We start from the raw sequence: 26,865 nt of genomic DNA, 5'->3' as shown, positions 1-26,865 counted from the left end.
TGGAATTGGTAAAGTGATATTTGGAAGCCCATAGAGGCTATGGAGAAAAAGGAAATATCCTCCGATGAAATCTATAAAGAAGCTTTCTGAGAAACTGCTTAGTGTTCTGTCAATTCATCTCACAGTGTTACATCTGTATTTCGTGGATCTCCTTGCTAACCTTATTTCTGAGGAATCTGAGAACAAATATTTTGGATCCCTTTGGAGACTACAGGGCCAAGGAAATATCCTTCGATAACAAAGAGAAAGAAGCTTTTTGAAAAACTTCTTTATGTTCTGTGAAATCATCTCACAGAGTTGCAGCTTTCCCCTAAAGATGCCTTTCGCTAAGACAGTTCTTGTGGAATTGCCAAACTGATATTTGGAAGCCCATAGAAGTCTACGGTGAAAAAGGAAATATCCTCCGGTGAAATCTGGAAAGAAGCTTTCTGAAAAACTGCTTAGTGTTCTGTTAATTCATCTCACAGAGTTACACCTGTATTTCGTGGATCTCTTTGTTAGTCTTATATATGTGGTATCTGACAACAGATATTTCGGATCCTTTGAAGACCATAGGGCCAAAGGAAATATCCTCCGATAACAAAGAGAAAAAAGCATTCTGAGAAACTTTTTTGTGTTCTGTGAAATCATCTCACAGAGTTACAGCTTTCCCCTCAAGAAGCCTTTCGCTAAGATAGTTCTTGTGGAATTGGCAGTGTGATATTTGGAAGCCGTTAGAGGGCTATGGAGAAAATGGAAATATCCTCCGATGAAATCTGGAATGAAGGTTTCTGAGAAACTGCTTAGTGTTCTGTTAATTGATCTCACAGAGTTACATCTGTATTTCGTGGATCTATTTGCTAGCCTTATTTCTGAGGAATCTGAGGACAGATATTTCGGATCCCTTTGAAGACTACAGGGCCAAAGGAAATATCCTTCGATAACAAAGAGAAAGAAGCTTTCTGAGAAACATCTTTGTGTTCTGTGAAATCATCTCACAGCGTTACAGCTTTCCCCTCAAGAAGCCTTTCGCTAAGACAGTTCTTGTGGAATTGGCAAAGTGATATTTGGAAGCCCATAGAGGGCTATGGTGAAAAAGGAAATATCCTCCGATGAAATCTGGAAAGAAGCTTTCTGAGAAACTGCTTAGAGTTCTGTTAATTCATCTCACAGAGTTACACCTGTATTTCGTGGATCTCTTTGCTAGCCTTATATCTGTGGAATCTGACAACAAATATTTCGGATCCCTTTGAAGACTATAGGGCCCAAGGAAATATCCTCCGATAAGAAACAGAAAGAAGCTTTCTGAGAAACTTCTTTGTGTTCTGTGAAATCAACTCACAGAGTTACAGCTTTCCCCTCAAGAAACCTTTCGCTAAGACAGTTCTTGTGGAATTGGAAAAGTGATATTTGGAAGCCATAAGAGGGCTATGGAGAAAATGGAAATATCCTCCGATGAAATCTGGAAAGAAGGTTTCTGGAAACTGCTTAGTGTTCTGTTAATTCATCTCACATAGTTACATCTGTATTTGGTGGATCTCTTTGCTAGCCTTATTTCTGTGGAATCTGAGAACAGATATTTCCTATCCCTTTGAAGACTATAGGGCCAAAGGAAATATCCTCTGATAACAAAGAGAAAGCAGCTTTCTGAGAAACTTCTTTGTGTTCTGTGAAATCATCTCACAGAGTTACAGCTTTCCCCTCAAGAAACCTTTTGCTACGACCGTTCATGTGGAATTGGCAAAGTGATATTTGGAAGCCCATAGAGGGCTATGGTGAAAAAGGAAATACCTTCGATGAAATCTGGAAAGAGCTTTCTGAGAAACTGCTTAGTGTTCTGTTAATTCATCTCACAGAGTTACATCTGTATTTCGTGGATCTATTTGCTAGCCTTATTTCTGAGAAATCTGAGAACAGATATTTCGGATCCCTTTGAAGACTACAGGGCCAAAGGAAATATCCTTCGATAACAAAGAGAAAGAAGCTTTCTGAGAAACATCTTTGTGTTCTGTGAAATCATCTCACAGCGTTACAGCTTTCCCCTCAAGAAGCCTTTCGCTAAGACAGTTCTTGTGGAATTGGCAAAGTGATATTTGGAAGCCCATAGAGTGCTATGGTGAAAAAGCAATTATCCTCCGATGAAATGTGGAAAGAAGCTTTCTGAGAAACTGCTTAGTGTTCTGCTAATTCATCTAACAGAGTTACATCTGTATTTCGTGGATCTCTTTGCTAGCCTTATTTCTGAGTATTCTGAGAACAGATATTTCGAATCCCGTTGAAGACTATAGGGCAAAGGAAATATCCTCCGATAACAAAGAGAAAGAAGCTTTCTGAGAAACTTCTTTGTGTTCTGTGAAATCAGCTCACAGAGTTACAGCTTTCCCCTCAAGAAGCCTTTAGCTAAGAAAATTCTTGTGGATTTGGCAAAGTGATACTTGGAAGCCCATAGAGGGCTATGTGAAAAAGGAAATATCCTCCGATGAAATGTGGAAAGAAGCTTTCTGAGAAACTGTTTAGTGTTCTGCTAATTCATCTCACAGAGTTACATCTGCATTTCGTGGATCTCTTTGCTAGCCTTATTTCTGTGAAATCTGAGAACAGATATTTCGGATCCCTTTGAAGACTATAGGGCCAAAGGAAATATCATCCTATAACAAAGAGAAAGAAGCTTTCTGAGAAACTTCTTTGTGTTCTGTGAAATCGTCTCAGAGAGTTACAGCTTTCGCCTGAAGAAGCCTTTTGCTAAGACAGTTCTTGTGGAATTGGTAAAGTGATATTTGGAAGCCCATAGAGGCTATGGAGAAAAAGGAAATATCCTCCGATGAAATCTATAAAGAAGCTTTCTGAGAAACTGCTTAGTGTTCTGTCAATTCATCTCACAGTGTTACATCTGTATTTCGTGGATCTCCTTGCTAACCTTATTTCTGAGGAATCTGAGAACAAATATTTTGGATCCCTTTGGAGACTACAGGGCCAAGGAAATATCCTTCGATAACAAAGAGAAAGAAGCTTTTTGAAAAACTTCTTTATGTTCTGTGAAATCATCTCACAGAGTTGCAGCTTTCCCCTAAAGATGCCTTTCGCTAAGACAGTTCTTGTGGAATTGCCAAACTGATATTTGGAAGCCCATAGAAGTCTACGGTGAAAAAGGAAATATCCTCCGGTGAAATCTGGAAAGAAGCTTTCTGAAAAACTGCTTAGTGTTCTGTTAATTCATCTCACAGAGTTACACCTGTATTTCGTGGATCTCTTTGTTAGTCTTATATCTGTGGTATCTGACAACAGATATTTCGGATCCTTTGAAGACCATAGGGCCAAAGGAAATATCCTCCGATAACAAAGAGAAAAAAGCATTCTGAGAAACTTTTTTGTGTTCTGTGAAATCATCTCACAGAGTTACAGCTTTCCCCTCAAGAAGCCTTTCGCTAAGATAGTTCTTGTGGAATTGGCAGTGTGATATTTGGAAGCCGTTAGAGGGCTATGGAGAAAATGGAAATATCCTCCGATGAAATCTGGAATGAAGGTTTCTGAGAAACTGCTTAGTGTTCTGTTAATTGATCTCACAGAGTTACATCTGTATTTCGTGGATCTATTTGCTAGCCTTATTTCTGAGGAATCTGAGGACAGATATTTCGGATCCCTTTGAAGACTACAGGGCCAAAGGAAATATCCTTCGATAACAAAGAGAAAGAAGCTTTCTGAGAAACATCTTTGTGTTCTGTGAAATCATCTCACAGCGTTACAGCTTTCCCCTCAAGAAGCCTTTCGCTAAGACAGTTCTTGTGGAATTGGCAAAGTGATATTTGGAAGCCCATAGAGGGCTATGGTGAAAAAGGAAATATCCTCCGATGAAATCTGGAAAGAAGCTTTCTGAGAAACTGCTTAGAGTTCTGTTAATTCATCTCACAGAGTTACACCTGTATTTCGTGGATCTCTTTGCTAGCCTTATATCTGTGGAATCTGACAACAAATATTTCGGATCCCTTTGAAGACTATAGGGCCCAAGGAAATATCCTCCGATAAGAAACAGAAAGAAGCTTTCTGAGAAACTTCTTTGTGTTCTGTGAAATCAACTCACAGAGTTACAGCTTTCCCCTCAAGAAACCTTTCGCTAAGACAGTTCTTGTGGAATTGGAAAAGTGATATTTGGAAGCCATAAGAGGGCTATGGAGAAAATGGAAATATCCTCCGATGAAATCTGGAAAGAAGGTTTCTGGAAACTGCTTAGTGTTCTGTTAATTCATCTCACATAGTTACATCTGTATTTGGTGGATCTCTTTGCTAGCCTTATTTCTGTGGAATCTGAGAACAGATATTTCCTATCCCTTTGAAGACTATAGGGCCAAAGGAAATATCCTCTGATAACAAAGAGAAAGCAGCTTTCTGAGAAACTTCTTTGTGTTCTGTGAAATCATCTCACAGAGTTACAGCTTTCCCCTCAAGAAACCTTTTGCTACGACCGTTCATGTGGAATTGGCAAAGTGATATTTGGAAGCCCATAGAGGGCTATGGTGAAAAAGGAAATACCTTCGATGAAATCTGGAAAGAGCTTTCTGAGAAACTGCTTAGTGTTCTGTTAATTCATCTCACAGAGTTACATCTGTATTTCGTGGATCTATTTGCTAGCCTTATTTCTGAGAAATCTGAGAACAGATATTTCGGATCCCTTTGAAGACTACAGGGCCAAAGGAAATATCCTTCGATAACAAAGAGAAAGAAGCTTTCTGAGAAACATCTTTGTGTTCTGTGAAATCATCTCACAGCGTTACAGCTTTCCCCTCAAGAAGCCTTTCGCTAAGACAGTTCTTGTGGAATTGGCAAAGTGATATTTGGAAGCCCATAGAGTGCTATGGTGAAAAAGCAATTATCCTCCGATGAAATGTGGAAAGAAGCTTTCTGAGAAACTGCTTAGTGTTCTGCTAATTCATCTAACAGAGTTACATCTGTATTTCGTGGATCTCTTTGCTAGCCTTATTTCTGAGTATTCTGAGAACAGATATTTCGAATCCCGTTGAAGACTATAGGGCAAAGGAAATATCCTCCGATAACAAAGAGAAAGAAGCTTTCTGAGAAACTTCTTTGTGTTCTGTGAAATCAGCTCACAGAGTTACAGCTTTCCCCTCAAGAAGCCTTTAGCTAAGAAAATTCTTGTGGATTTGGCAAAGTGATACTTGGAAGCCCATAGAGGGCTATGTGAAAAAGGAAATATCCTCCGATGAAATGTGGAAAGAAGCTTTCTGAGAAACTGTTTAGTGTTCTGCTAATTCATCTCACAGAGTTACATCTGCATTTCGTGGATCTCTTTGCTAGCCTTATTTCTGTGAAATCTGAGAACAGATATTTCGGATCCCTTTGAAGACTATAGGGCCAAAGGAAATATCATCCTATAACAAAGAGAAAGAAGCTTTCTGAGAAACTTCTTTGTGTTCTGTGAAATCGTCTCAGAGAGTTACAGCTTTCGCCTGAAGAAGCCTTTTGCTAAGACAGTTCTTGTGGAATTGGTAAAGTGATATTTGGAAGCCCATAGAGGCTATGGAGAAAAAGGAAATATCCTCCGATGAAATCTATAAAGAAGCTTTCTGAGAAACTGCTTAGTGTTCTGTCAATTCATCTCACAGTGTTACATCTGTATTTCGTGGATCTCCTTGCTAACCTTATTTCTGAGGAATCTGAGAACAAATATTTTGGATCCCTTTGGAGACTACAGGGCCAAGGAAATATCCTTCGATAACAAAGAGAAAGAAGCTTTTTGAAAAACTTCTTTATGTTCTGTGAAATCATCTCACAGAGTTGCAGCTTTCCCCTAAAGATGCCTTTCGCTAAGACAGTTCTTGTGGAATTGCCAAACTGATATTTGGAAGCCCATAGAAGTCTACGGTGAAAAAGGAAATATCCTCCGGTGAAATCTGGAAAGAAGCTTTCTGAAAAACTGCTTAGTGTTCTGTTAATTCATCTCACAGAGTTACACCTGTATTTCGTGGATCTCTTTGTTAGTCTTATATCTGTGGTATCTGACAACAGATATTTCGGATCCTTTGAAGACCATAGGGCCAAAGGAAATATCCTCCGATAACAAAGAGAAAAAAGCATTCTGAGAAACTTCTTTGTGTTCTGTGAAATCATCTCACAGAGTTACAGCTTTCCCCTCAAGAAGCCTTTCGCTACGTCAGTTCTTGTGGAATTGGCAAAGTGATATTTGGAAGCCCATAGAGGGCTATGGTGAAAAAGGAAATATCCTCCGATGAAATCTGGAAAGAAACTTTCTGAGAAACTGCTTAGTGTTCTGTTAATTCATCTCACAGAGTTACACCTGTATTTCGTGGATCTCTTTGCTAGCCTTATTTCTGTGGAATCTGAGAACAGATATTTCGGATCCCTTTGAAGACTATAGGGCCAAAGGAAATATCCTCCGGTAACAAAGAGAAAGAAGCTTTCTGAGAAACTTCTTTGTGTTCTGTGAAATGAACTCACAGAGTTACAGCTTTCCCCTCAGGAAGCCTTTCGCTAGGACAGTTCTTGTGGAATGGGCAAAGTGATATTTGGAAGCCCATAGAGGGCTATGGTGAAAAAAGAAATATCATCCGATGAAATCTGGAAAAAAGTTATGAAATATTGCTCAGTGTTCTGTTAATGCCTCTCACAGAGTTACATCTGTATTTCGTGGATCTCTTTGCTAGCCTTATTTCTGTGGAATCTGAGAACAGATATTTCGGATCCCTTTGAAGACTATAGGGCCAAAGGAAATATCCTCTGATAACAACGAGAAAGAAGCTTTCTGAGAAACTTCTTTGTGTTCTGTGAAATCATCTCACAGAGTTACAACTTTCCCCTCAAGAAGCCTTTCGCTAAGACAGTTCTTGTGGAATTGGCAAAGTGATATTTGGAAGAACATAGAGGGATATGGTGAAAAAGGAAATAAACTCCGGTGAAATCTGGAAAGAAGCTTTCTGAGAAAATGCTTAGCGTTCTGTTAATTCACCTCACAAATTTACATCTGTACTTCGTGAATCTCTTTGCTAGCCTTATTTCTGTTGAATCTGAGAACAGATATTTCGGATCCCTTTGAAGACTACAGGGCCAAAGGAAATATCCTTCGATAACAAAGAGAAAGAAGCTTTCTGAGAAACATCTTTGTGTTCTGTGAAATCATCTCACAGCGTTACAGCTTTCCCCTCAAGAAGCCTTTCGCTAAGACAGTTCTTGTGGAATTGGCAAAGTGATATTTGGAAGCCCATAGAGTGCTATGGTGAAAAAGCAATTATCCTCCGATGAAATGTGGAAAGAAGCTTTCTGAGAAACTGCTTAGTGTTCTGCTAATTCATCTAACAGAGTTACATCTGTATTTCGTGGATCTCTTTGCTAGCCTTATTTCTGAGTATTCTGAGAACAGATATTTCGAATCCCGTTGAAGACTATAGGGCAAAGGAAATATCCTCCGATAACAAAGAGAAAGAAGCTTTCTGAGAAACTTCTTTGTGTTCTGTGAAATCAGCTCACAGAGTTACAGCTTTCCCCTCAAGAAGCCTTTAGCTAAGAAAATTCTTGTGGATTTGGCAAAGTGATACTTGGAAGCCCATAGAGGGCTATGTGAAAAAGGAAATATCCTCCGATGAAATGTGGAAAGAAGCTTTCTGAGAAACTGTTTAGTGTTCTGCTAATTCATCTCACAGAGTTACATCTGCATTTCGTGGATCTCTTTGCTAGCCTTATTTCTGTGAAATCTGAGAACAGATATTTCGGATCCCTTTGAAGACTATAGGGCCAAAGGAAATATCATCCTATAACAAAGAGAAAGAAGCTTTCTGAGAAACTTCTTTGTGTTCTGTGAAATCGTCTCAGAGAGTTACAGCTTTCGCCTGAAGAAGCCTTTTGCTAAGACAGTTCTTGTGGAATTGGTAAAGTGATATTTGGAAGCCCATAGAGGCTATGGAGAAAAAGGAAATATCCTCCGATGAAATCTATAAAGAAGCTTTCTGAGAAACTGCTTAGTGTTCTGTCAATTCATCTCACAGTGTTACATCTGTATTTCGTGGATCTCCTTGCTAACCTTATTTCTGAGGAATCTGAGAACAAATATTTTGGATCCCTTTGGAGACTACAGGGCCAAGGAAATATCCTTCGATAACAAAGAGAAAGAAGCTTTTTGAAAAACTTCTTTATGTTCTGTGAAATCATCTCACAGAGTTGCAGCTTTCCCCTAAAGATGCCTTTCGCTAAGACAGTTCTTGTGGAATTGCCAAACTGATATTTGGAAGCCCATAGAAGTCTACGGTGAAAAAGGAAATATCCTCCGGTGAAATCTGGAAAGAAGCTTTCTGAAAAACTGCTTAGTGTTCTGTTAATTCATCTCACAGAGTTACACCTGTATTTCGTGGATCTCTTTGTTAGTCTTATATCTGTGGTATCTGACAACAGATATTTCGGATCCTTTGAAGACCATAGGGCCAAAGGAAATATCCTCCGATAACAAAGAGAAAAAAGCATTCTGAGAAACTTCTTTGTGTTCTGTGAAATCATCTCACAGAGTTACAGCTTTCCCCTCAAGAAGCCTTTCGCTACGTCAGTTCTTGTGGAATTGGCAAAGTGATATTTGGAAGCCCATAGAGGGCTATGGTGAAAAAGGAAATATCCTCCGATGAAATCTGGAAAGAAACTTTCTGAGAAACTGCTTAGTGTTCTGTTAATTCATCTCACAGAGTTACACCTGTATTTCGTGGATCTCTTTGCTAGCCTTATTTCTGTGGAATCTGAGAACAGATATTTCGGATCCCTTTGAAGACTATAGGGCCAAAGGAAATATCCTCCGGTAACAAAGAGAAAGAAGCTTTCTGAGAAACTTCTTTGTGTTCTGTGAAATGAACTCACAGAGTTACAGCTTTCCCCTCAGGAAGCCTTTCGCTAGGACAGTTCTTGTGGAATGGGCAAAGTGATATTTGGAAGCCCATAGAGGGCTATGGTGAAAAAAGAAATATCATCCGATGAAATCTGGAAAAAAGTTATGAAATACTGCTCAGTGTTCTGTTAATGCCTCTCACAGAGTTACATCTGTATTTCGTGGATCTCTTTGCTAGCCTTATTTCTGTGGAATCTGAGAACAGATATTTCGGATCCCTTTGAAGACTATAGGGCCAAAGGAAATATCCTCCGATAACAACGAGAAAGAAGCTTTCTGAGAAACTTCTTTGTGTTCTGTGAAATCATCTCACAGAGTTACAACTTTCCCCTCAAGAAGCCTTTCGCTAAGACAGTTCTTGTGGAATTGGCAAAGTGATATTTGGAAGAACATAGAGGGATATGGTGAAAAAGGAAATAAACTCCGGTGAAATCTGGAAAGAAGCTTTCTGAGAAAATGCTTAGCGTTCTGTTAATTCACCTCACAAATTTACATCTGTACTTCGTGAATCTCTTTGCTAGCCTTATTTCTGTTGAATCTGAGAACAGATATTTCGGATCCCTTTGAAGACTATAGGGCCAAAGGAAATATCCTCCGATAAAAAAGAGAAGGAAGCTTTATGAGAAACTCCTTTGTGTTCTGTGAAATCATCTCACAGAGTTACAGCTTTCCCTTCAAGAAGCCTTTCGCTAAGACAGTTCTTGTGGAATTAGCAAAGTGATTTTTAGAAGCCCATAGAGGGCTATGTTGAAAAAGGAAATATCCTCCGATGAAATCTGGAAAGAAGCTTTCTGAGAAACTGCTTAGTGTTCTGTTAATTCATCTCACAGAGTTACATCTGTATTTGGTGGATCTCTTTGCTAGCCTTATTTCTGTGGAATCCGAGAACACATATTTCGGATCCCTTTTTAGACTATAGAGCCAAAGGAAATATCCTCCGATAACAAAGAGAAAGAAGCTTTCCGAGAAACTTTTTTGTGTTCTGTGAAATCATCTAAGAGAGTTACAGCTTTCCCCTCAAGAAGCCTTTCGCTAAGACAGTTCTTGTGGAATTGGCAAAGGGATATTTGGAAGCCCATAGAGGGCTACGGTGAAAAAGGAAATATCCTCCGATGAAATCTGGAAAGAAGCTTTCTGAGAAACTGCTCTGTGATATGTGACTTCCACTCACAGAGTTACCTATGTATTTCGTGGATCTCTTTGCTAGCCTTATTTCTGTGGAATCTGAGAACAGATATTTCGGATCCCTTTGAAGACTATAGGGCCAAAGGAAATATCCTCCGATAAGAAAGAGAAAGAAGCTTTCTGAGAAACTTCTTTGTGTTCTGTGAAATCATCTCACAGAGTTACAGCTTTCCCCTCAAGAAGCCTTTCGCTAAGACACTTCTAGTGGTATTGGCAAAGTGATATTTGAAAGCCCATTGAGGGCTATGGTGAAAAAGGAAATATCCTCCGATGAAATCTGGAAAGAAGCTTTCTGAGAAACTTCTTAGTGATCTGATAATTCGTCTCACAGAGTGACATCTGTATTTCGTGGATCTCTTTACTAGCCTTATTTATGTTGAATCTGAGAACAGATGTTTCGGATCCCTTTGAAGACTATAGGGCCAAAGGAAATATCCTTCGATAACAAAGAGAAAGAAGCTTTCTGAGAAACATCTTTGTGTTCTGTGAAATCATCTCACAGCGTTACAGCTTTCCCCTCAAGAAGCCTTTCGCTAAGACAGTTCTTGTGGAATTGGCAAAGTGATATTTGGAAGCCCATAGAGTGCTATGGTGAAAAAGCAATTATCCTCCGATAAAATGTGGAAAGAAGCTTTCTGAGAAACTGCTTAGTGTTCTGCTAATTCATCTAACAGAGTTACATCTGTATTTCGTGGATCTCTTTGCTAGCCTTATTTCTGAGTATTCTGAGAACAGATATTTCGGATCCCGTTGAAGACTATAGGGCAAAGGAAATATCCTCCGATAACAAAGAGAAAGAAGCTTTCTGAGAAACTTCTTTGTGTTCTGTGAAATCATCTCACAGAGTTACAGCTTTCCCCTCAAGAAGCCTTTAGCTAAGAAAATTCTTGTGGATTTGGCAAAGTGATACTTGGAAGCCCATAGAGGGCAAGGTGAGAAAGGAAATATCCTCCGATGAAATCTGGAAAGAAGCTTTCTGAGAAACTGCTCTGTGATATGTGACTTCCACTCACAGAGTTACCTCTGTATTTCGTGGATCTCTTTGCTAGCCTTATTTCTGTGGAATCTGAGAACAGATATTTCGGATACCTTTGAAGACTATAGGGCCAAAGGAAATATCCTCCGATAACAAAGAGAAAGAAGCTTTCTGAGAAACTTCTTTGTGTTCTGTGAAATCATCTCACAGAGTTACAGCTTTCCCCTCAAGAAGCCTTTCGCTAAGACAGTTCTTGTGGAATTGGCAAAGTGATATTTGGAAGCCCATAGAGGGCTATGGTGAAAAAGGAAATATCCTCCGATGAAATCTGGAAAGAAGCTTTCTGAGAGACTGCTTAGTGTTCTGTTAATTCATCTCACAGAGATACATCTGTATTTCGTGGATCTCTTTGCTAGCCTTATTTCTGTGCAATCTGAGAACAGATATTTCCTTTCCCTTTGAAGACTATAGGGCCAAAGGAAATATCCTCTGATAACAAAGAGAAAGAAGCTTTCTGAGAAACTTCTTTGTGTTCTGCGAAATCATCTCACAGAGTTACAGCTTTCCCCTCAAGAAGCCTTTTGCTACGACCGTTCTTGTGGAATTCGCAAAGTGATATTTGGAAGCCCATAGAGGGCTATGGTGAAAAAGGAAATATCCTCCGATGAAATCTGGAAAGAGCTTTCTGAGAAACTGCTTAGTATTCTGTTAATTCATCTCACAGAGTTACATCTGTATTTCGTGGATCTCTTTGCTAGCCTTATTTCTGAGGAATCTGAGAACAGATATTTCGGATCCCTTTGAAGACTACAGGGCCAAAGGAAATATCCTTCGATAACAAAGAGAAAGAAACTTTCTGAGAAACTTCTTTGTGTTCTGTGAAATGATCTCACAGAGTTAAACCTTCTCTCAAGAAGCCTTTCGCTAAGACAGTTCTTGTGGAATTGGCAAAGTGATATTTGGAAGCCCTTAAAGGGCTATGGTGAAAAAGGAAATATCCTCCGATGAAATCTGGAAAGAAGCTTTCTGAGAAACTGCTTAGTGTTCTGTTAATTCAGCTCACAGAGTTACATCTGTATTTCGTGGATCTCTTTGCTAGCCTTATTTCTGTGGAATCTGAGAACAGATATTTCCATTCCCTTTGAAGATTATAGGGCCAAAGGAAATATCCTCCGATAACAAAGAGAAAGAAGCTTTCTGAGAAACTTCTTTGTGTTCTGTGAAATCATCTCACAGAGTTACAGCTTTCGTCTCAAGAAGCCTTTCGCTAAGACAGTTCTTGTGGAATTGGCAAAGTGATATTTGGAAGCCCATAGAGGGCTATGGTGAAAAAGGAAATATCCTCCGATGATATCTGGAAAGAAGCTTTCTGAGAAACTGCTTAGTGTTCTGTTAATTCATCTCACAGAGTTACACCTGTATTTCGTGGATCTCTTTGCTAGCCTTATATCTGTGAATCTGACAACAGATATTTCGGATCCCTTTGAAGACTATAGGGTCAAAGGAAATATCCTCCGATAACAAACAGAAAGACGCTTTCTGAGAAACTTCTTTGTGTTCTGTGAAATCAACTCACAGAGTTACAGCTTTCCCCTCAAGAAACCTTTCGCTAAGACAGTTCTTGTGGAATTGGCAGTGTGATATTTGGAAGCCGTTAGAGGGCTATGGAGAAAATGGAAATATCCTCCGATGAAATCTGGAATGAAGGTTTCTGAGAAACTGCTTAGTGTTTTGTTAATTGATCTCACAGAGTTACATCTGTATTTCGTGGATCTATTTGCTAGCCTTATTTCTGAGGAATCTGAGGACAGATATTTCGGATCCCTTTGAAGACTACAGGGCCAAAGGAAATATCCTTCGATAACAAAGAGAAAGAAGCATTCTGAGAAACATCTTTGTGTTCTGTGAAATCATCTCACAGCGTTACAGCTTTCCCCTCAAGAAGCCTTTCGCTAAGACAGTTCTTGTGGAATTGGCAAAGTGATATTTGGAAGCCCATAGAGGGCTATCTTGAAAAAGGAAATATCCTCCGATGAAATCTGGAAAGAAGCTTTCTGAGAAACTGCTTAGAGTTCTGCTAATTCATCTCACAGAGTTACACCTGTATTTCGTGGATCTCTTTGCTAGCCTTATATCTGTGGAATCTGACAACAGATATTTCGGATCCCTTTGAAGACTGTAGGGCCCAAGGAAATATCCTCCGATAAGAAACAGAAAGAAGCTTTCTGAGAAACTTCTTTGTGTTCTGTGAAATCAACTCACAGAGTTACAGCTTTCCCCTCAAGAAACCTTTCGCTAAGACAGTTCTTGTGGAATTGGCAAAGTGATATTTGGAAGCCGTTAGAGGGCCATGGAGAAAATGGAAATATCCTCCGATGAAATCTGGAAAGAAGCTTTCTGAGAAACTGCTTAGTGTTCTGTTAATTTATCTCACAGAGTTACGTCTGTATTTCGTGGATCTCTTTGCTAGCCTTATTTCTGAGGATTCTGAGAACAGATATTTCGGATCCCTTTGAAGACTATAGGGCCAAAGGAAATATCCTCCGATAAAAAAGAGAAAGAAGGTTTCTGAGAAACTTCTTTGTGTTCTGTGAAATCATCTCACAGCGTTACAGCTTTCCCCTCAAGAAGCCTTTCGCTAAGACAGTTCTTGTGGAATTGGCAAAGTGATATTTGGAAGCCCATAGAGGGCTATGGTGAAAAAGGAAATATCCTCCGATGAAATGTGGAAAGAAGCTTTCTGAGAAACTGTTTAGTGTTCTGCTAATTCATCTCACAGAGTTACATCTGTATTTCGTGGATCTCTTTGCTAGCCTTATTTCTGTGAAATCTGAGAAGAGATATTTCGGATCCCTTTGAAGACTATAGGGCCAAAGGAAATATCATCCTATAACAAAGAGAAAGAAGCTTTCTGAGAAACTTCTTTGTGTTCTGTGAAATGATCTCACAGAGTTACACCTTCTCTCAAGAAGCCTTTCGCTAAGACAGTTCTTGTGGAATTGGCAAAGTGATATTTGGAAGCCCTTAAAGGGCTATGGTGAAAAAGGAAATATCCTCCGATGAAATCTGGAAAGAAGCTTTCTGAGAAACTGCTTAGTGTTCTGTTAATTCAGCTCACAGAGTTACATCTGTATTTCGTGGATCTCTTTGCTAGCCTTATTTCTGTGGAATCTGAGAACAGATATTTCCATTCCCTTTGAAGATTATAGGGCCAAAGGAAATATCGTCCGATAACAAAGAGAAAGAAGCTTTCTGAGAAACTTCTTTGTGTTCTGTGAAATCATCTCACAGAGTTACAGCTTTCACCTCAAGAAGCCTTTCGCTAAGACAGTTCTTGTGGAATTGGAAAAGTGATATTTGGAAGCCCATAGAGGGCTATGGTGAAAAAGGAAATATCCTCCGATGAAATCTGGAAAGAAGCTTTCTGAGAAACTGCTTAGAGTTCTGTTAATTCATCTCACAGAGTTACACCTGCATTTCGTGGATCTCTTTGCTAGCCTTATATCTGTGGAATCTGACAACAGATATTTCCTTTCCCTTTGAAGACTATAGGGCCAAAGGAAATATCCTCTGATAACAAAGAGAAAGCAGCTTTCTGAGAAACTTCTTTGTGTTCTGTGAAATCATCTCACAGAGTTACAGCTTTCCCCTCAAGAAAACTTTTGCTACGACCGTTCATGTGGAATTGGCAAAGTGATATTTGGAAGCCCATAGAGGGCTATGGTGAAAAAGGAAATATCCTCCGATGAAATCTGGAAAGAGCTTTCTGAGAAACTGCTTAGTGTTCTGTTAATTCATCTCACAGAGTTACATCTGTATTTCGTGGATCTATTTGCTATCCTTATTTCTGAGAAATCTGAGAACAGATATTTCGGATCCCTTTGAAGACTACAGGGCCAAAGGAAATATCCTTCGATAACAAAGAGAAAGAAGCTTTCTGAGAAACATCTTTGTGTTCTGTGAAATCATCTCACAGCGTTACAGCTTTCCCCTCAAGAAGCCTTTCGCTAAGACAGTTCTTGTGGAATTGGCAAAGTGATATTTGGAATCCCATAGAGTGCTATGGTGAAAAAGCAATTATCCTCCGATAAAATGTGGAAAGAAGCTTTCTGAGAAACTGCTTAGTGTTCTGCTAATTCATCTAACAGAGTTACATCTGTATTTCGTGGATCTCTTTGCTAGCCTTATTTCTGAGTATTCTGAGAACAGATATTTCGGATCCCGTTGAAGACTATAGGGCAAAGGAAATATCCTCCGATAACAAAGAGAAAGAAGCTTTCTGAGAAACTTCTTTGTGTTCTGTGAAATCATCTCACAGAGTTACAGCTTTCCCCTCAAGAAGCCTTTAGCTAAGAAAATTCTTGTGGATTTGGCAAAGTGATACTTGGAAGCCCATAGAGGGCTAGGTGAGAAAGGAAATATCCTCCGATGAAATCTGGAAAGAAGCTTTCTGAGAAACTGCTCTGTGATATGTGACTTCCACTCACAGAGTTACCTCTGTATTTCGTGGATCTCTTTGCTAGCCTTATTTCTGTGGAATCTGAGAACAGATATTTCGGATCCCTTTGAAGACTATAGGGCCAAAGGAAATATCCTCCGATAACAAAGAGAAAGAAGCTTTCTGAGAAACTTCTTTGTGTTCTGTGAAATCATCTCACAGAGTTACAGCTTTCCCCTCAAGAAGCCTTTCGCTAAGACAGTTCTTGTGTAATTGGCAAAGTGATATTTGGAAGCCCATAGAGGGCTATGGTGAAAAAGGAAATATCCTCCGATGAAATCTGGAAAGAAGCTTTCTGAGAGACTGCTTAGTGTTCTGTTAATTCATCTCACAGAGATACATCTGTATTTCGTGGATCTCTTTGCTAGCCTTATTTCTGTGCAATGTGAGAACAGATATTTCCTTTAACTTTGAAGACTATAGGGCCAAAGGAAATATCCTCTGATAACAAAGAGAAAGAAGCTTTCTGAGAAACTTCTTTGTGTTTTGCGAAATCATCTCACAGAGTTACAGCTTTCCCCTCAAGAAGCCTTTTGCTACGACCGTTCTTGTGGAATTGGCAAAGTGATATTTGGAAGCCCATAGAGGGCTATGGTGAAAAAGGAAATATCCTCCGATGAAATCTGGAAAGAGCTTTCTGAGAAACTGCTTAGTATTCTGTTAATTCATCTCACAGAGTTACATCTGTATTTCGTGGATCTCTTTGCTAGCCTTATTTCTGAGGAATCTGAGAACAGATATTTCGGATCCCTTTGAAGACTACAGGGCCAAAGGAAATATCCTTCGATAACAAAGAGAAAGAAACTTTCTGAGAAACTTCTTTGTGTTCTGTGAAATGATCTCACAGAGTTAAACCTTCTCTCAAGAAGCCTTTCGCTAAGACAGTTCTTGTGGAATTGGCAAAGTGATATTTGGAAGCCCTTAAAGGGCTATGGTGAAAAAGGAAATATCCTCCGATGAAATCTGGAAAGAAGCTTTCTGAGAAACTGCTTAGTGTTCTGTTAATTCAGCTCACAGAGTTACATCTGTATTTCGTGGATCTCTTTGCTAGCCTTATTTCTGTGGAATCTGAGAACAGATATTTCCATTCCCTTTGAAGATTATAGGGCCAAAGGAAATATCGTCCGATAACAAAGAGAAAGAAGCTTTCTGAGAAACTTCTTTGTGTTCTGTGAAATCATCTCACAGAGTTACAGCTTTCGTCTCAAGAAGCCTTTCGCTAAGACAGTTCTTGTGGAATTGGCAAAGTGATATTTGGAAGCCCATAGAGGGCTATGGTGAAAAAGGAAATATCCTCCGATGATATCTGGAAAGAAGCTTTCTGAGAAACTGCTTAGTGTTCTGTTAATTCATCTCACAGAGTTACACCTGTATTTCGTGGATCTCTTTGCTAGCCTTATATCTGTGAATCTGACAACAGATATTTCGGATCCCTTTGAAGACTATAGGGTCAAAGGAAATATCCTCCGATAACAAACAGAAAGACGCTTTCTGAGAAACTTCTTTGTGTTCTGTGAAATCAACTCACAGAGTTACAGCTTTCCCCTCAAGAAACCTTTCGCTAAGACAGTTCTTGTGGAATTGGCAGTGTGATATTTGGAAGCCGTTAGAGGGCTATGGAGAAAATGGAAATATCCTCCGATGAAATCTGGAATGAAGGTTTCTGAGAAACTGCTTAGTGTTTTGTTAATTGATCTCACAGAGTTACATCTGTATTTCGTGGATCTATTTGCTAGCCTTATTTCTGAGGAATCTGAGGACAGATATTTCGGATCCCTTTGAAGACTACAGGGCCAAAGGAAATATCCTTCGATAACAAAGAGAAAGAAGCATTCTGAGAAACATCTTTGTGTTCTGTGAAATCATCTCACAGCGTTACAGCTTTCCCCTCAAGAAGCCTTTCGCTCAGACAGTTCTTGTGGAATTGGCAATGTGATATTTGGAAGCCCATAGAGGGCTATCTTGAAAAAGGAAATATCCTCCGATGAAATCTGGAAAGAAGCTTTCTGAGAAACTGCTTAGAGTTCTGCTAATTCATCTCACAGAGTTACACCTGTATTTCGTGGATCTCTTTGCTAGCCTTATATCTGTGGAATCTGAAAACAGATATTTCGGATCCCTTTGAAGACTATAGGGCCCAAGGAAATATCCTCCGATAAGAAACAGAAAGAAGCTTTCTGAGAAACTTCTTTGTGTTCTGTGAAATCAACTCACAGAGTTACAGCTTTCCCCTCAAGAAACCTTTCGCTAAGACAGTTCTTGTGGAATTGGCAAAGTGATATTTGGAAGCCGTTAGAGGGCCATGGAGAAAATGGAAATATCCTCCGATGAAATCTGGAAAGAAGCTTTCTGAGAAACTGCTTAGTGTTCTGTTAATTCATCTCTCAGAGTTACGTCTGTATTTCGTGGATCTCTTTGCTAGCCTTATTTCTGAGGATTCTGAGGACAGATATTTCGGATCCCTTTGAAGACTATAGGGCCAAAGGAAATATCCTCCGATAAAAAAGAGAAAGAAGGTTTCTGAGAAACTTCTTTGTGTTCTGTGAAATCATCTCACAGCGTTACAGCTTTCCCCTCAAGAAGCCTTTCGCTAAGACAGTTCTTGTGGAATTGGCAAAGTGATATTTGGAAGCCCATAGAGGGCTATGGTGAAAAAGGAAATATCCTCCGATGAAATGTGGAAAGAAGCTTTCTGAGAAACTGTTTAGTGTTCTGCTAATTCATCTCACAGAGTTACATCTGTATTTCGTGGATCTCTTTGCTAGCCTTATTTCTGTGAAATCTGAGAAGAGATATTTCGGATCCCTTTGAAGACTATAGGGCCAAAGGAAATATCATCCTATAACAAAGAGAAAGAAGCTTTCTGAGAAACTTCTTTGTGTTCTGTGAAATGATCTCACAGAGTTACACCTTCTCTCAAGAAGCCTTTCGCTAAGACAGTTCTTGTGGAATTGGCAAAGTGATATTTGGAAGCCCTTAAAGGGCTATGGTGAAAAAGGAAATATCCTCCGATGAAATCTGGAAAGAAGCTTTCTGAGAAACTGCTTAGTGTTCTGTTAATTCAGCTCACAGAGTTACATCTGTATTTCGTGGATCTCTTTGCTAGCCTTATTCCTGTGGAATCTGAGAACAGATATTTCCATTCCCTTTGAAGATTATAGGGCCAAAGGAAATATCGTCCGATAACAAAGAGAAAGAAGCTTTCTGAGAAACTTCTTTGTGTTCTGTGAAATCATCTCACAGAGTTACAGCTTTCGTCTCAAGAAGCCTTTCGCTAAGACAGTTCTTGTGGAATTGGCAAAGTGATATTTGGAAGCCCATAGAGGGCTATGGTGAAAAAGGAAATATCCTCCGATGATATCTGGAAAGAAGCTTTCTGAGAAACTGCTAAGTGTTCTGTTAATTCATCTCACAGAGTTACACCTGTATTTCGTGGATCTCTTTGCTAGCCTTATATCTGTGAATCTGACAACAGATATTTCGGATCCCTTTGAAGACTATAGGGCCAAAGGAAATATCCTCCGATAACAAACAGAAAGACGCTTTCTGAGAAACTTCTTTGTGTTCTGTGAAATCAACTCACAGAGTTACAGCTTTCCCCTCAAGAAATCTTTCGCTAAGATAGTTCTTGTGGAATTGGCCGTGTGATATTTGGAAGCCGTTAGAGGGCTATGGAGAAAATGGAAATATCCTCCGATGAAATCTGGAATGAAGGTTTCTGAGAAACTGCTTAGTGTTCTGTTAATTGATCTCACAGAGTTACATCTGTATTTCGTGGATCTATTTGCTAGCCTTATTTCTGAGGAATCTGAGGACAGATATTTCGGATCCCTTTGAAGACTACAGGGCCAAAGGAAATATCCTTCGATAACAAAGAGAAAGAAGCTTTCTGAGAAACATCTTTGTGTTCTGTGAAATCATCTCACAGCGTTACAGCTTTCCCCTCAAGAAGCCTTTCGCTAAGACAGTTCTTGTGGAATTGGCAAAGTGATATTTGGAAGCCCATAGAGGGCTATGGTGAAAAAGGAAATATCCTCCGATGAAATCTGGAAAGAAGCTTTCTGAGAAACTGCTTAGAGTTCTGTTAATTCATCTCACAGAGTTACACCTGTATTTCGTGGATCTCTTTGCTAGCCTTATATCTGTGGAATCTGACAACAAATATTTCGGATCCCTTTGAAGACTATAGGGCCCAAGGAAATATCCTCCGATAAGAAACAGAAAGAAGCTTTCTGAGAAACTTCTTTGTGTTCTGTGAAATCAACTCACAGAGTTACAGCTTTCCCCTCAAGAAACCTTTCGCTAAGACAGTTCTTGTGGAATTGGAAAAGTGATATTTGGAAGCCATAAGAGGGCTATGGAGAAAATGGAAATATCCTCCGATGAAATCTGGAAAGAAGGTTTCTGGAAACTGCTTAGTGTTCTGTTAATTCATCTCACATAGTTACATCTGTATTTGGTGGATCTCTTTGCTAGCCTTATTTCTGTGGAATCTGAGAACAGATATTTCCTATCCCTTTGAAGACTATAGGGCCAAAGGAAATATCCTCTGATAACAAAGAGAAAGCAGCTTTCTGAGAAACTTCTTTGTGTTCTGTGAAATCATCTCACAGAGTTACAGCTTTCCCCTCAAGAAACCTTTTGCTACGACCGTTCATGTGGAATTGGCAAAGTGATATTTGGAAGCCCATAGAGGGCTATGGTGAAAAAGGAAATACCTTCGATGAAATCTGGAAAGAGCTTTCTGAGAAACTGCTTAGTGTTCTGTTAATTCATCTCACAGAGTTACATCTGTATTTCGTGGATCTATTTGCTAGCCTTATTTCTGAGAAATCTGAGAACAGATATTTCGGATCCCTTTGAAGACTACAGGGCCAAAGGAAATATCCTTCGATAACAAAGAGAAAGAAGCTTTCTGAGAAACATCTTTGTGTTCTGTGAAATCATCTCACAGCGTTACAGCTTTCCCCTCAAGAAGCCTTTCGCTAAGACAGTTCTTGTGGAATTGGCAAAGTGATATTTGGAAGCCCATAGAGTGCTATGGTGAAAAAGCAATTATCCTCCGATGAAATGTGGAAAGAAGCTTTCTGAGAAACTGCTTAGTGTTCTGCTAATTCATCTAACAGAGTTACATCTGTATTTCGTGGATCTCTTTGCTAGCCTTATTTCTGAGTATTCTGAGAACAGATATTTCGAATCCCGTTGAAGACTATAGGGCAAAGGAAATATCCTCCGATAACAAAGAGAAAGAAGCTTTCTGAGAAACTTCTTTGTGTTCTGTGAAATCAGCTCACAGAGTTACAGCTTTCCCCTCAAGAAGCCTTTAGCTAAGAAAATTCTTGTGGATTTGGCAAAGTGATACTTGGAAGCCCATAGAGGGCTATGTGAAAAAGGAAATATCCTCCGATGAAATGTGGAAAGAAGCTTTCTGAGAAACTGTTTAGTGTTCTGCTAATTCATCTCACAGAGTTACATCTGTATTTCGTGGATCTCTTTGCTAGCCTTATTTCTGTGAAATCTGAGAACAGATATTTCGGATCCCTTTGAAGACTATAGGGCCAAAGGAAATATCATCCTATAACAAAGAGAAAGAAGCTTTCTGAGAAACTTCTTTGTGTTCTGTGAAATCATCTCACAGAGTTACACCTTCTCTCAAGAAGCCTTTCGCTAAGACAGTTCTTGTGGAATTGGCAAAGTGATATTTGGAAGCCCTTAAAGGGCTATGGTGAAAAAGGAAATATCCTCCGATGAAATCTGGAAAGAAGCTTTCTGAGAAACTGCTTAGTGTTCTGTTAATTCAGCTCACAGAGTTACATCTGTATTTCGTGGATCTCTTTGCTAGCCTTATTTCTGTGGAATCTGAGAACAGATATTTCCTTTCCCTTTGAAGATTATAGGGCCAAAGGAAATATCGTCCGATAACAAAGAGAAAGAAGCTTTCTGAGAAACTTCTTTGTGTTCTGTGAAAGCATCTCACAGAGTTACAGCTTTCGTCTCAAGAAGCCTTTCGCTAAGACAGTTCTTGGGGAATTGGCAAAGTGATATTTGGAAGCCCATAGAGGGCTATGGTGAAAAAGGAAATATCCTCCGATGATATCTGGAAAGAAGCTTTCTGAGAAACTGCTTAGTGTTCTGTTAATTCATCTCACAGAGTTACACCTGTATTTCGTGGATCTCTTTGCTAGCCTTATATCTGTGAATCTGACAACAGATATTTCGGATCCCTTTGAAGACTATAGGGCCAAAGGAAATATCCTCCGATAACAAACAGAAAGACGCTTTCTGAGAAACTTCTTTGTGTTCTGTGAAATCAACTCACAGAGTTACAGCTTTCCCCTCAAGAAACCTTTCGCTCAGACAGTTCTTGTGGAATTGGCAGTGTGATATTTGGAAGCCGTTAGAGGGCTATGGAGAAAATGGAAATATCCTCCGATGAAATCTGGAAAGAGCTTTCTGAGAAACTGCTTAGTGTTCTGTTAATTGATCTCAGAGAGTTACATCTGTATTTCGTGGATCTATTTGCTAGCCTTATTTCTGAGGAATCTGAGGACAGATATTTCGGATCCCTTTGAAGACTACAGGGCCAAAGGAAATATCCTTCGATAACAAAGAGATAGAAGCTTTCTGAGAAACTTCTTTGTGTTCTGTGAAATCATCTCACAGAGTTACAGCTTTCGCCTCAAGAAGCCTTTCGCTAAGACAGTTCTTGTGGAATTGGCAATGTGATATTTGGAAGCCCATAGAGGGCTATGGTGAAAAAGGAAATATCCTCCGATGAAATGTGGAAAGAAGCTTTCTGAGAAACTGTTTAGTGTTCTGCTAATTCATCTCACAGAGTTACATCTGTATTTCGTGGATCTCTTTGCTAGCCTTATTTCTGTGAAATCTGAGAACAGATATTTCGGATCCCTTTGAAGACTATAGGGCCAAAGGAAATATCATCCTATAACAAAGAGAAAGAAGCTTTCTGAGAAACTTCTTTGTGTTCTGTGAAATCATCTCACAGAGTTACACCTTCTCTCAAGAAGCCTTTCGCTAAGACAGTTCTTGTGGAATTGGCAAAGTGATATTTGGAAGCCCTTAAAGGGCTATGGTGAAAAAGGAAATATCCTCCGATGAAATCTGGAAAGAAGCTTTCTGAGAAACTGCTTAGTGTTCTGTTAATTCAGCTCACAGAGTTACATCTGTATTTCGTGGATCTCTTTGCTAGCCTTATTTCTGTGGAATCTGAGAACAGATATTTCGGATCCCTTTGAAGACTATAGGGCCAAAGGAAATATCCTCCGATAAGAAAGAGAAAGAAGCTTTCTGAGAAACTTCTTTGTGTTCTGTGAAATCATCTCACAGAGTTACAGCTTTCCCCTCAAGAAGCCTTTCGCTAAGACAGTTCTAGTGGTATTGGCAAAGTGATATTTGAAAGCCCATTGAGGGCTATGGTGAAAAAGGAAATATCCTCCGATGAAATCTGGAAAGAAGCTTTCTGAGAAACTTCTTAGTGATCTGATAATTCGTCTCACAGAGTGACATCTGTATTTCGTGGATCTCTTTACTAGCCTTATTTATGTTGAATCTGAGAACAGATGTTTCGGATCCCTTTGAAGACTATAGGGCCAAAGGAAATATCCTCCGATAACAAAGAGAAAGAAGCTTTCTGAGAAACTTCTTTGTGTTCTGTGAAATCATCTCACAGAGTTACAGCTTTCACCTCAAGAAGCCTTTCGCTAAGACAGTTCTTGTGGAATTGGAAAAGTGATATTTGGAAGCCCATAGAGGGCTATGGTGAAAAAGGAAATATCCTCCGATGAAATCTGGAAAGAAGCTTTCTGAGAAACTGCTTAGAGTTCTGTTAATTCATCTCACAGAGTTACACCTGCATTTCGTGGATCTCTTTGCTAGCCTTATATCTGTGGAATCTGACAACAGATATTTCCTTTCCCTTTGAAGACTATAGGGCCAAAGGAAATATCCTCTGATAACAAAGAGAAAGCAGCTTTCTGAGAAATTTCTTTGTGTTCTGTGAAATCATCTCACAGAGTTACAGCTTTCCCCTCAAGAAAACTTTTGCTACGACCGTTCATGTGGAATTGGCAAAGTGATATTTGGAAGCCCATAGAGGGCTATGGTGAAAAAGGAAATATCCTCCGATGAAATCTGGAAAGAGCTTTCTGAGAAACTGCTTAGTGTTCTGTTAATTCATCTCACAGAGTTACATCTGTATTTCGTGGATCTATTTGCTATCCTTATTTCTGAGAAATCTGAGAACAGATATTTCGGATCCCTTTGAAGACTACAGGGCCAAAGGAAATATCCTTCGATAACAAAGAGAAAGAAGCTTTCTGAGAAACATCTTTGTGTTCTGTGAAATCATCTCACAGCGTTACAGCTTTCCCCTCAAGAAGCCTTTCGCTAAGACAGTTCTTGTGGAATTGGCAAAGTGATATTTGGAAGCCCATAGAGTGCTATGGTGAAAAAGCAATTATCCTCCGATGAAATGTGGAAAGAAGCTTTCTGAGAAACTGCTTAGTGTTCTGCTAATTCATCTAACAGAGTTACATCTGTATTTCGTGGATCTCTTTGCTAGCCTTATTTCTGAGTATTCTGAGAACAGATATTTCGGATCCCGTTGAAGACTATAGGGCAAAGGAAATATCCTCCGATAACAAAGAGAAAGAAGCTTTCTGAGAAACTTCTTTGTGTTCTGTGAAATCATCTCACAGAGTTACAGCTTTCCCCTCAAGAAGCCTTTAGCTAAGAAAATTCTTGTGGATTTGGCAAAGTGATACTTGGAAGCCCATAGAGGGCTAGGTGAGAAAGGAAATATCCTCCGATGAAATCTGGAAAGAAGCTTTCTGAGAAACTGCTCTGTGATATGTGACTTCCACTCACAGAGTTACCTCTGTATTTCGTGGATCTCTTTGCTAGCCTTATTTCTGTGGAATCTGAGAACAGATATTTCGGATCCCTTTGAAGACTATAGGGCCAAAGGAAATATCCTCCGATAACAAAGAGAAAGAAGCTTTCTGAGAAACTTCTTTGTGTTCTGTGAAATCATCTCACAGAGTTACAGCTTTCCCCTCAAGAAGCCTTTCGCTAAGACAGTTCTTGTGGAATTGGCAAAGTGATATTTGGAAGCCCATAGAGGGCTATGGTGAAAAAGGAAATATCCTCTGATGAAATCTGGAAAGAAGCTTTCTGAGAGACTGCTTAGTGTTCTGTTAATTCATCTCACAGAGATACATCTGTATTTCGTGGATCTCTTTGCTAGCCTTATTTCTGTGCAATCTGAGAACAGATATTTCCTTTCCCTTTGAAGACTATAGGGCCAAAGGAAATATCCTCTGATAACAAAGAGAAAGAAGCTTTCTGAGAAACTTCTTTGTGTTCTGCGAAATCATCTCACAGAGTTACAGCTTTCCCCTCAAGAAGCCTTTTGCTACGACCGTTCTTGTGGAATTGGCAAAGTGATATTTGGAAGCCCATAGAGGGCTATGGTGAAAAAGGAAATATCCTCCGATGAAATCTGGAAAGAGCTTTCTGAGAAACTGCTTAGTATTCTGTTAATTCATCTCACAGAGTTACATCTGTATTTCGTGGATCTCTTTGCTAGCCTTATTTCTGAGGAATCTGAGAACAGATATTTCGGATCCCTTTGAAGACTACAGGGCCAAAGGAAATATCCTTCGATAACAAAGAGAAAGAAGCTTTCTGAGAAACTTCTTTGTGTTCTGTGAAATGATCTCACAGAGTTAAACCTTCTCTCAAGAAGCCTTTCGCTAAGACAGTTCTTGTGGAATTGGCAAAGTGATATTTGGAAGCCCTTAAAGGGCTATGGTGAAAAAGGAAATATCCTCCGATGAAATCTGGAAAGAAGCTTTCTGAGAAACTGCTTAGTGTTCTGTTAATTCAGCTCACAGAGTTACATCTGTATTTCGTGGATCTCTTTGCTAGCCTTATTTCTGTGGAATCTGAGAACAGATATTTCCATTCCCTTTGAAGATTATAGGGCCAAAGGAAATATCCTCCGATAACAAAGAGAAAGAAGCTTTCTGAGAAACTTCTTTGTGTTCTGTGAAATCATCTCACAGAGTTACAGCTTTCGTCTCAAGAAGCCTTTCGCTAAGACAGTTCTTGTGGAATTGGCAAAGTGATATTTGGAAGCCCATAGAGGGCTATGGTGAAAAAGGAAATATCCTCCGATGACATCTGGAAAGAAGCTTTCTGAGAAACTGCTTAGTGTTCTGTTAATTCATCTCACAGAGTTACACCTGTATTTCGTGGATCTCTTTGCTAGCCTTATATCTGTGAATCTGACAACAGATATTTCGGATCCCTTTGAAGACTATAGGGTCAAAGGAAATATCCTCCGATAACAAACAGAAAGACGCTTTCTGAGAAACTTCTTTGTGTTCTGTGAAATCAACTGACAGAGTTACAGCTTTCCCCTCAAGAAACCTTTCGCTAAGACAGTTCTTGTGGAATTGGCAGTGTGATATTTGGAAGCCGTTAGAGGGCTATGGAGAAAATGGAAATATCCTCCGATGAAATCTGGAATGAAGGTTTCTGAGAAACTGCTTAGTGTTCTGTTAATTGATCTCACAGAGTTACATCTGTATTTCGTGGATCTATTTGCTAGCCTTATTTCTGAGGAATCTGAGGACAGATATTTCGGATCCCTTTGAAGACTACAGGGCCAAAGGAAATATCCTTCGATAACAAAGAGAAAGAAGCATTCTGAGAAACATCTTTGTGTTCTGTGAAATCATCTCACAGCGTTACAGCTTTCCCCTCAAGAAGCCTTTCGCTAAGACAGTTCTTGTGGAATTGGCAATGTGATATTTGGAAGCCCATAGAGGGCTATCTTGAAAAAGGAAATATCCTCCGATGAAATCTGGAAAGAAGCTTTCTGAGAAACTGCTTAGAGTTCTGCTAATTCATCTCACAGAGTTACACCTGTATTTCGTGGATCTCTTTGCTAGCCTTATATCTGTGGAATCTGACAACAGATATTTCGGATCCCTTTGAAGACTATAGGGCCCAAGGAAATATCCTCCGATAAGAAACAGAAAGAAGCTTTCTGAGAAACTTCTTTGTGTTCTGTGAAATCAACTCACAGAGTTACAGCTTTCCCCTCAAGAAACCTTTCGCTAAGACAGTTCTTGTGGAATTGGCAAAGTGATATTTGGAAGCCGTTAGAGGGCCATGGAGAAAATGGAAATATCCTCCGATGAAATCTGGAAAGAAGCTTTCTGAGAAACTGCTTAGTGTTCTGTTAATTCATCTCACAGAGTTACGTCTGTATTTCGTGGATCTCTTTGCTAGCCTTATTTCTGAGGA

Source organism: Macaca nemestrina, chromosome 17 (genome assembly GCF_043159975.1).
Source record: "Macaca nemestrina isolate mMacNem1 chromosome 17, mMacNem.hap1, whole genome shotgun sequence".
Classification (NCBI taxonomy): domain Eukaryota; kingdom Metazoa; phylum Chordata; class Mammalia; order Primates; family Cercopithecidae; genus Macaca; species Macaca nemestrina.
This window is presented reverse-complemented; position numbering follows the sequence as displayed.